This window comes from Lycorma delicatula, chromosome 1 (genome assembly GCF_047948215.1).
Source record: "Lycorma delicatula isolate Av1 chromosome 1, ASM4794821v1, whole genome shotgun sequence".
Lineage (NCBI taxonomy): Eukaryota > Metazoa > Arthropoda > Insecta > Hemiptera > Fulgoridae > Lycorma > Lycorma delicatula.
Window position 1 is genome coordinate 310,162,685 of NC_134455.1, and position 12,120 is coordinate 310,174,804.

Here is a 12,120-nt window from a genome sequence, read left to right on the forward strand (position 1 = left end):
TTCGAAGCCGACAGCATTATCTCTAGTAATATTGTCATCAAATTCTACAAAGACCATTTGTGGAAGCTCTGAGGAGCTCCTGTGGGTGTAGGAGGCACTAAGGAGCCTGTGAGTTGGCTTCGGGATTCGCTAGGACTGACCTGAGAACTGAGGGTCCAGGTTTTGCCTAGACGGGCGGCTAATATATTTGTTTAGCCCATGACACTTCCGGTAACATAAGGATTACAACGCTTGCTCATACATCTAAATCGGTACAGCCATTGAACTACTATGGTGGAACAAACATTAATACATACATACATCCTAAATATATTAACTCCTTTTTGGCCTGTCATGTAAAAAGAGCGACTACATTTGAAAGTAGACTACCTAACATGGAACTTGAAAAATTAGAAGTTTTCCGTACTTGATCAGTGGCTAACAACCAATATTTGTTTCCTAATTGCTTATAAAAGTCTTATTATTTTTGCTAATGTTTTCTTCATGATAGTTGTGATGTAAATTATTTCAAACTAAAAATTTAATAACTGATGTAACTGTTCTAACCTTGGTGTCAGCTGATGTTATTCTACATTTTTCTCTTTCTTAGATAGGTGGATACATATTTAGAACGTTGAGTGAAAATTTTAGTCCAACACACTTTTCATAGTACTTCATGTGTAAATTACTTTTTAAGGCTGTAGAAATAATTTTGTTTTGTAAATAAGTTAGGCAGTTATCGATTAGGGATTAGAATATTTAACTTTGTACTCACTCTGTACTGAGAACTGAATCATTAGGTTAGATTATAAAAAGGACTAATATAATATTGAATTTTTCTAAACCAAAGTACTGTATTGTGAAAAGCGATTGTAATTCTTGTGTCTGCCTTGATACAAGTGAATATAGTCTTCACTTTTTAGAAATGGTAGTGTTTTTTGTTTTAGTAAGGACACTACATTTGTTTGAAACATAATCATTAAAAAAGTTAACATTTTTACTTTACTACCATGAGTCTTGGTGATTATTATGAAAGACACCAAACAATGATACAACAGCCCACTTTTGTTTTTTTTAAATTTAATTCTAATTTTTTGAAGGATATAATACTACATTTACAAATGACATAGGTATAATACATTTGTAATAATGACAAATTCTGTTTTGAAAACAGATGTCAAAACAACACAGTTTGATTTTGTTGTAGATGAAATACATTTTTAATTAAACTAAAAAATTTGCTGGAGGTTTTAAACCAAGCATATATTAATTAATAAAAATGGTAACTTGTCGGCAGGCATAGCAGGAAAACTTAAGGATTGGAAGAGATATATTAGAGTTATTCTAGGATGTCAGGATTGGCTTTTTATTAATGGAGGCTGGAGTGGAAAGTGGTCTGGAGGTAACAAATGAAGAATGGAATATTCAGTCAAGAACATGAAAAACAGAAAAGCTTCTAGTGTAGATGAACTGCCTGTTGAACTTCTTAAGTTATTTAGACATTCTAAATAACAATATTTAATGCACTTCTCAATGCAATTTACAAAAACCGATGTTATACCTTTGCGGGTGTATCTGGTATTTTGGGCTCTATTTAGTGTAGACGTGTTTACATGAGGACCGGATTACATTGAGCTCATACATTTTTTCCTGTTTAAGTTTGGGTCTACAAGTTCTAAGAATAACTGCATTATTACTTCATGTCATTTCTTTTGTTTTATTTTTCTTTTATTATGTATTTTAAAATATTCGCATTTTGATCAGACAAAGATACATTCTATTTCATCTGCTTTTTAGTTATACTTAGACTTCTTTAGTAATGAAGGAATATCTCACAATGAAATTGTCTGGGATTATAGTGAGTGGTATACCAATTAAAAACATAAGGAATGCAGATGCTGTTCTAATGATCAAGAATAATTAAAATTTGCTTAGAACTCTTTAGTAACTGTATGAGGTTAGCTTAGATTTTGAGCTACAAAGGAAATTTAAATCAGAAAAATTTATTGTTTTTACAAGATGCAAGAACATGTGACTAATTTAGCTACAGCCGATCAAAATATTGAAAGGGGTTATAAAAACAAATATTTGGGAAATATATATACAGACAGGGTGAAATAAAAGAAGAAATTGAAAACAAGAATAGAAACTGCTTGTATCTCTATCTTGAATATGAGACTTTTTCAATAAGCAGTTAAGTATCAACCTGAAACTGTGCATATTAAGATGCCATGTTTTTCTGTTTTCTCGTGAGGAGGGGCTGCTACTCTGATTAAGGTTATGATGAAGATTGATACATTTTAGATATGGTTATATACATGAATGCTTCAAATATATGCTGATAGGATCGTAAATGAAGAAACAGGTTTAGTATAGACTTAACAAGGAAATGGAATTGACCACTGGGCAAGGAGATTGTCATACTTAGGTCATGTTAGAGATAACAAAGATACCAATTATTAATTATAATTATTCAAGACAGAATAGTGAGGAAAAGGAGTATGGGAAGAAGACTTATATCATGTCTTCAGAACTGAACGCAGTGGTTTAATTGCCCATCAAAGCACCCATTTTACAGCTGCAGTTAACAGGACGCCAAAGGCCATGTTGATTAGTGACCTTCAAAAGAACTTGGAAAGGAAAAGAATTCAATTAATTAATTAAAAAGATAGTATAATTAAGGCAATCTAAATGAATTAATTATAATAAAATATATTTTATCTTTATATAGTTTACATTTTTCCCACTTCTCTTTTCTATTTTCAAATTTATTGTTTCTTTAACGATAAATATCTCTATAGTAACAGCTACTGTCACAAAAAAAATATATTTTACTGAAATTAATCTTTTTAAGATTCATGTTATTCCTCTGTAATGTTAAGTAATAATTCTGTTAATATAAACCACTAGTACAGAATACAGAATATTAAGATAAGACATATGTTCCCTTAATTTAATTGTGAAAGTAGTGTTCAATTTAAAAGAGGCCACATCGCTTAGTAAAGTGTATAAATAGTTGTTTATTCGCAAACACATAATAATTTATGGAAAGTGTTGAAAATGATGTCTGTCCACTTCTATGCATTGTAAACAATGTGACTATGTTAAAGGCTAACTCTTGCTATCTGTACCCAGACTATTTCCAGGATGGCACTGGTAATATTCATCTTCATTTCCTGCAGAGTGTGAATTACTTGTATAAAAAATTTCTTTGAGTAACCCCACAGAAAGAAATCTGAACAAGTCAGATCAGCGGCTCATGGTAGCCACAATACTTTAGAAATAATTCTTCCACTGGAAAAAAATCATGTAGCATCTACTATAGAGATGCTATATTAGATTAAGCTGTATGGGAAGTGGCGCTGTCCTGCTGTTTCAACCAGCAGTCATGGCTGTTATTCGTCACCTTGAAATTGCACACTTACACTGATTTTTTTGTAGGTGTACCTGCAAAGAAAATGTTTGTTTTAGTACCTCATGTCCAGAATTTCTGATTATTAACAACCCCCCCCCCCCCAAAGTGAAACCATGTTTCATGGGTGAAAAAACACTTGATCTAAAATGCCAATGTTGCCTCTAATGAAGTTCTTGTACCATTAACAGCAGTGAACCCTTGAAGCATAATCAGCATTAGTTAGCTCCTGGAAAACTTGCATTCAATACTGATAACATTTCAGCATTCTCTTCAATGCAATGTGGGCTGAACTTGGTGAAATGTTCTTTTCCCGGCTTAATCTCCATAGATTTATGAGATCTTGTAACTACTACATTAATGTCCTGTACAACGTGCGTCGTTTAACTGATCTATGTTGGGCATGTTTCTGGTCTAACACAGAACCTGTTTCATGAAAAATTTAACTAACTTCTGAATAACACTTTTCACTGTTTCTTTTTCAATGCTTTCCCTGAACTTTCACTGACACGCAACTTGAGATTTCATCTCTAAATACATCACAAAGGTTTAAGTTCTATTACAAATAAACAGTGTCAACAGTTAACCGCATTTTAACAAACAATACAAGATTACGAACCTCGTTTAAAACCCGGTGATTGATACTGACTGGCAATACTCAAATATGCAGCCTATAAACAGCCCTCCTCACTAATCTAACTCCGGTCGTACCAACAACTTCCACATTATTTTGTCGACTTCATAGCAATATATGTATTTTAACAAAAATATGCATTTAGTACAAACTACTGAATGATGAGGCCTCTTTTAAGTTGAACACTATTTTCACGGGATCTGCATCCTCAGTCATGATTGAAATATTTAATTAATCTGCATATTAAAAGTACTAAAATAATGAAAATTGTATACTAAGTGGTTTACATTAATAGAATTTAAAAAAAAAAAAAAAATATATATATATATATATAAACCACCAAAACACAATAATTTCCAGTTTGAAAATTAACATGATCTTATACTATTGGTTATAATGAAAACCTTCGTGATACAAAATCCACTGTTCCATAATTTTTGGTTTCTATCACTCTTATTGTCACAATCATCTTCTATGGAGAACTTTCTTATCACCATTCAAATCAGTAATACAATACTTGTCTTCCTTGGGTCCTCATCTACTGATATTCATACAAAATCCTTCTGATTAATCAGAAAATCTTTCTGAAAAATTTTAACTTTTTTAATATTATTTTCTAAATCTCTCAAACTAATGGTTGTTTCTTAAGTTTTGCTTTCATTAAAATCAAAAAAAATTATTATTACATCAGCAAACTTTTGTAGTATTAACCAACCTGCATTTTTCTCAAATCCTCTAAGCTAGAGAGAATGTACATTTATGTTGTGCCATCTACACATAACATAATCTGTGAATTCACATATTCTGATAAATCACTAGTTATAACTTACAATTAAGGTGAGGGTATGACCAGTAAAGAATTCTGTAGAATTTCATCCTTGATTATAATCTTTTATGAATAAATAGCATTAACACATAATATTTGTCTTTTGTTTGTCAAATAATTTTCAAACTATTTTAAGGCTTTATTGCTTAATCCATAAAATACAGAATCATGCCAGATCATACAGAACCATGTGAGATACAGAATCATGCACCTTAAATAAGACACACAGTCACAGTTAATGTGACAGCCTTTGTTTTCAAAGAAATTATCAATCATGTACTCAATCACTTTGAAAGTGATTTTCCAGAGTGAAGACCAAATTAAAAACGCTCAATTACCTGATTGTATTTAATTTTATAAAATATTTATAACTATCTGGTCCCTTGCTTCTTTTTTTATAACATCTGAAATGATAAATAATCTAGAAAGATCCCAATAGAAAAAAGTTATTAATTAAGAATGTCACAAAGAGGAATCATGTGACATTCTTAGTAAACAACTTTTCTCCAGCGGGATCTTTCTAGATGTACTTAACATTTTATTTTAGAAATAAAAGTTTTTTTTTATAATTGTTCTTCATCATGAAACTTGAGAAGCATAAATTAATATTAATAATGTTTTGTTGGACAAATTTTTAAAGCATGAGCAATATCACTATTAATTACTTTTTAAACATACACTCAAATTTCTTTTTCATTGCTTAGATTAATATGTTTTTTTTTTTTTTTATTTAAATAAGTTATTACTTACTAGGTTATTTTCCTTATTATTTTTATTATTTCAAGTGCTAACCATTTCTATGTGACTACTACGTAATAAATCACACTATAAACTGACTGACTGTTATGAATCTCTGTTATGACTGTTTTAGGATTCAACTCTGCTTATCATTAATCACCAAATTATCTCCATCTTGATTAGTCACTATATTGTATTACATTATCAGCATATAACATTACATGTTACACTGTAGTATTGTATTATCATAATTTTATGTACTTCTTTTTGGCTACTTTTATATGGTTCGATAGTACTGATTCAATTTTTTGTTCATCAATTTATAATGATTTGGGCCAGTTCTTTGAACTATCGAGTCTTTATAGTCATTATACCAATTTATTAAAACTGATCAAAACTTTTATCCATTAGCACCTTTTCTCTTGTTCTGTAAATACTTTTGGAGAAATTTCTGCTTTTTAGAATGGTTTATAAGTGACAAATCAATAAAAAAACAAAGAAAAAATTTTTAAAAAACGTAAAATATTGAGACAATTGTTTGCTGTATCCGTCTTTGAAATATTAAACATTTATATTTAAATATTTTAAATATAAATTATTCTGCTGCTATTATATACTACTGGTAACTATTATTTTGGTACAATGTGTTATTTTAATATATTTTGAAATATAAATTATAAGTATATTTGTAAATTATAAGTTCATTCATTTTTATTCAGTAATTATATTTTTCATTACATTTTTTATTATTTGTATTATTTTAGTGTGAGGAATTTGTCACAATTGATTTCTACAATTGTCTTGTTTTCTACATTACAAAATGTGTTATTTTTATTTTCTATGATGACATCAGGAAGTTAACATTTTTCTTTATTTTAAATAAAATGCTTTTATAAATATCCCTGATAATTTTTTTTTTTAGTAAATACTGCTGTTTGATTTTGAGCTTCCTGTTGTTGAGTATGAGCTGCCCAAAATCTATGAATTAGGAACATACTAATCAACCTTTTAGTTATTTAACTACACAATATTATTTATATTTATATATTGTTAATATAAATTATATAATTAACTCTTTTAAATATCAATAGAAAATGGTATAAAACACTGTTTCTCAACCGGTGGTCCGCAGAAAAATTTTAGTAGTCCATGAACTTCTTTATATTTATTACATAGTTTTACAACCTTTAAATGCATTATTACTCATTTTTTTAATGGCAATAATAATGTACATAATTGAGAAAACCGAACACTGCTTATCATACAACTGTGAGTTTAGAGTACTGTCTGAACCTTTTAGGCAATTAGTCCACGAATTACTAAAAAAAAACCTGCACTTTCTTCAATTTGATATGTAATTTTCATGTGGTACTCAATAAAAGCGTAAAATTTTTATTGGTCCACAGTATCAGTTGTGTTGAGAAAACTGGAATAGATTATACACAATTTGGATGATTTTTCTTGAAGAAGGATATAGCAATATTGTTTTTGCAAAATATGGTCAGTTTTTTTTTTTATGGTAAACAACTAAAAAGGTTGTTGTATTCCAACAATTATATTTTGGTTTTATATAATTAATTATAGAATTGACTGGTTTATACACATATATTTTAATATTATTTATAATATTTAATTACTGTTTTTTTTTTTACCATGTTTAAAAGTTTTTAAACCTACCAGTTCTGTTTAAGTTTAAAAATTCATGCTCTGACTTAGTTTTTATATTTCCTGATAGCTTCTACTTAATTGTTCCTACTTATTTAAAAAAATGAAAAAACAATTTATAATTACAATAATGAACATCAGAAGCTATTTAAAAAATATATTTCCACTATAAAATTACTTATCTATATTTTAGACACTGATAATTTCAAATAAAGTTAACAGGATCCATTGATATGATGACAAAAAAGGTAAGACTTTTTAAAGACAAGTACAATAATATAATTTGCTTTTTTTGTGGAAATTTGTTAACAATCTTTTTTATTGTTGTTCAGCTCCTCCATAAATATTATTGTAAATGGTGTTTTAATTAATTTCATCAGTTTTGAGGTTTTTATGAAACCATTTTGTTTGTGATACAGTAATATGATCTTTGTTCGTTTAATGAATTGCCTGTGACAAATTTAGTCTTTTTCAAATTGCATGGCTTTTTGTGATGAATGTACAATTTTCTACTTTTTTGCAGTTAATATATTTGTAGATAAGCCCTATTTCTGTAAGATGATTTTCAAAAGGATATTTTATTGTGTATATTGCTTGGTTGAGGTCATTGTATCCATGGCTGAAATTGTTTAATCTGTCCAATGTAATATTTGTTTCAGTTTCTCCATTCTGATTTGTGTACTCTTGGGTTATGTTTGTTAGTGTGCTTTGTTAATCTTAAAGAACAATCTTCGGTATTTTGTTTTACAGAATATTAATGTTTGTTGTCGTATTAGCATTTAAATTTTCTATTAATAGAACGTGTTTATATTTTGTTCTATATTTCATGTTATATATAACATGAGAGTAAGTCTGTTACAGTTAGCATATGCTGGATAATTAATTGTTTGATTTCTTTGTTATAAGTCTCCAAGGACATGGTTGCATATAATAAATACATGATGTAATATAATTATATTAATAAACTATATATTTGTGATTTAAAGAAGTGATTAGATGGTTCTTGTTAAATGCTTTGGTTGGTTTTGTGTACATTTTGAAAGTGAGCTTATTTTCTACTTGTGGTGTGAGATTTAGGATTGAGTGATTTGCTACATTCCAATCGAGTCTCATTTACTAAGCCTTCCATTTTAATAAATTCAATTGTTTGTTAACTCAATTCTTCATGTGATCATGCTTTGGAAACAGTCTTGGGTTCATTCTTTCACGGCTGTCTGGAAAAGAAATAAATAATCAAACATCTGCTTAATATAAATGGCTGTCGATATTCTTTTTTGTTTGTAGACTTTTGATCAGTTAAAGTGCATGGTCATTTCCTCACTGTAGGCTATACTGGAATTTTTTTTTTTTTTAACCTCCAGGACCACCCTTAGGTATTACTTCAGAGGATGAGATGAATGACAATTTTTATAGCATGTGAAAATGCCATGTTTGACTGGGCTTCAAACCCGAGACCTTCGGATGAAAGGCCGAGACGCTACTACTCGCACCACGGAGGCTGGTAAGCAAGTGGAAATTTACCTTAAGTTATCTTGTTGTAACATACTATTCAGAGGATTGTCTCAAAAGCATCGCTTCATAAGCGTCACAAGTGCATTACCAGAAGAAAAGAGCACCAACATAAGAGGAAAAATTTTCCAGAACTTCACCCGAGAAACCTGTACAGTTTAAGGGGAACGGGAAAGTAAACAAATTATATTTTTTTGTTTTTATAAATCATACCCACATGAAACAGCATAATTTTGTGAACATTTTGATGAATCATTATGGTTTTACAACAATTCTATGCTATGAAAAAATATAACAACTTACTGTATCGCATTTTATTTTGTTAATTTTTTCCCCCAAAGCTTGTAGTTATAATTTTTGAAGTACTGAAAAGAATTTTATGTTACTGATATCGTTTTGTACAATATTTTGTGCTAATTCCATTGGTACCAATGTTAAATTGACTACTAAATAGTGATGGGCAAAATCGAATGATTTTAATATTCGAGATATTAGTAATAGAATGATTCATTCCAAATATGAATATTACTAACTTTTTACACAAGAACAAACATTTAATAATATTAATAGTTTGACTAACACACTGTAATAGCTGTTATTAAACCCACCGGGTTGGTCTAGTGGTGAACGCGTCTTCGCAAATCAGCTGATTTCGAATTCAAGAGTTCCATCGTTCAAATCCTAGTAAAGGCAGTTACTTTTATACGGATTTGAATTCTAGATCGTGGATACCGGTATTCTTTGGTGGTTGAGTTTCAATTAACCACACATCTCAGAAATAGTCGACCTGAGACTGTACAAGACTACACTTCATTTACACTCATACATATCATCCTTATTCATCCTCTGAAGTAATATCTGACGGCGATTCCTGGAGGCTACTTTAAAGTTCAAATCTGTTTTTCAATAAGATTCTCATTTGGGTTATATTAATAGTAAAGATTTACAAATTGGCGTAATGATTAAAATATGCAATCATTGGTTTGCAAAAATATGGAAAGATGAAGAACCTGGCATATGTTGTTCTGGTGGGAAAGTTTCACTTCCTGCATTTAATAAGCTTCCAGAACCAATCAAGCAGTAGTTTTAGGATCTCATCCTTTGTCAAAATATTTTCTCAGTAATTTAAAAAAATACAACTCTACTTCAGATGACTTGTTTCAGTACTAAACAAATTGTAGAAGTGGATTTTATGCCGTTACGTTTAAAATTAAAGGTCAAGTTCCATCGCATAGGAAGTTCATTGCCAGCACCTGATGTCGATTACGAACTTTTCAAATTTACTTCCTTTCTGATGCTGATCAAGCTTCTCTTCGTACTAATATTGTTCCACACTTGAATAAGGAACAATAACAACAGTCCAGCAAGTGTTTCTGGAACATAATAATTTGATCAGAGAGTTTAAATGCAATATTGACAACACACCGTTGGGTAACGCGAAAGATTTTAAATGAATAATTTATGCTAATCGTGTACCTATTAATCAGTATAGGAGTCGCTATAATGTTCCAACTATTAATGAAGTTGCTGTTTTACTGGTCAATGAAGATGAAGGACTTAGAGATATAATCTTACGTTGTCCTGATGGTCAAATGCAACGTGTGTCTGAGCTTCATCGTTCTTATGATCCTTTACAATATTTCCTTATGTTTTTGAAGGATGAAGATGGTTATTATCTGACTATTCCGGTAAATAATAATGAACATAATAAAATAGTTTCCTGCATGCAATTTTATGCTTATCGACTTATGGTTCAAGATAATATTGACAATTTTTTACATTATTACAGAAACTTATTTAACCAATATTATGTTGAAATGTTGGCCAAAATGGTCTCTGAAAGATTAGCCTTTATTTGTAATAAAAAAAAATCACGTGCTGATGATTAAATTCATCTTCCAGATACTGTGCAACAAGACACCAATGTTAATGTTAACAACATGGGTCAAAGTGTCATACTTCCCTCATCTTTCACTGGTTCACCACGGTATATGCATGAGAAATCTCAAGATGCTATGACATACGTGCGTAAACATGGACGTCCAAATTTACTTATTATTACTTTTACGTGCAGTTCTGAATGGCCAGAAATAGAAAACGAACTATTCACTGGCCAAAAATCTGGATATACAGTAGTATATCCAGAGTTTTACATTTGAAAATGAAAAGAGGTCATACGGCAACTTTAACATACAACGTAACTTAATTGATATTGATAATAAAAGGATCGTTTCACATTTTCCACTATTGTAAAGTTGTTTTAATGCACTCATAAATGTTGAATTTTGCAACTCCAAGCAACTCGATATATCTACAAATACATTACCAAAAGTTCAGATCAAGCAACTTTTTCGGTTGAAAATCAAGGAGATGAATTGAATCAGTAGAATTGAATGGTAGATGATATATATTTGTAAATCTGAAACCAATTAACGATTTTTTGATTTTCCAATACATTTACGTTATCCCACTATTGTTCACTTGGCAAACTATCATCGTATTTATTTCACTTAACAAAATTTCCAACAAATCCTCTAAAGTCCACAAAAGACTATTCTTATTGTTTTTTTGAGCTTTGCCAGTCCGATAACTTTGCTAAGACATTATTATTATCCTGAAGTTCCTGGATGCTATACCTATAATAATAACAAGTTTAGCAGAAGAAAGCGCGGAACTGACATCGAAGGATTTCCTGGAATCAAAAAGGATGCTGCTCTGGGTAGAGTATGTATAATTCATCCTAACCAAAGTGAATACTTTCATCTGTGTATTTTATTTATAATATTAAAGGACCTACATCTTTTGATTACTTGAAACTGTTGATGGTGTGTTACACCAAACATATAAAGCTGCTTTCACTGCACTTGGCTTTTTGAAAAATGATAATCACTGGAAACATACGCTTGCTGATGCTTATATCTGTCAGTCTTCGCCTAAATTGAGAGAATTATTTGAAATTATATTAGATTTTTGTCATCACCCGAACTTATCGTAGGAAATGTTCCAAAAAGGTTTTTGAAAAGATATTTTATCAAATCCGACGTCAAACCAATAATGTTGAGATTACAATTTCAGATGAAATATTAAATAGAGGTCTCACTGAGATTGTCGTTACGTTGAGAAATACTTATGCGATTTCGGTTTACCAAAAGATAAGAATCAGGAAGCTATTAATGGTTATGATATTAATAATTTTAGCTATTAATACTTTCTTTCGACGTCGATGAACAGAAATAATTTGTAAGTATTAATCTTCCTAAATTAGTACCAGATCAACGTCAGGCATTTGATGATATAAATGACAGTATTGCTAGTATCAACCTTAAGATTTTTTCTTATTAAATGCTCCTGGAGGCA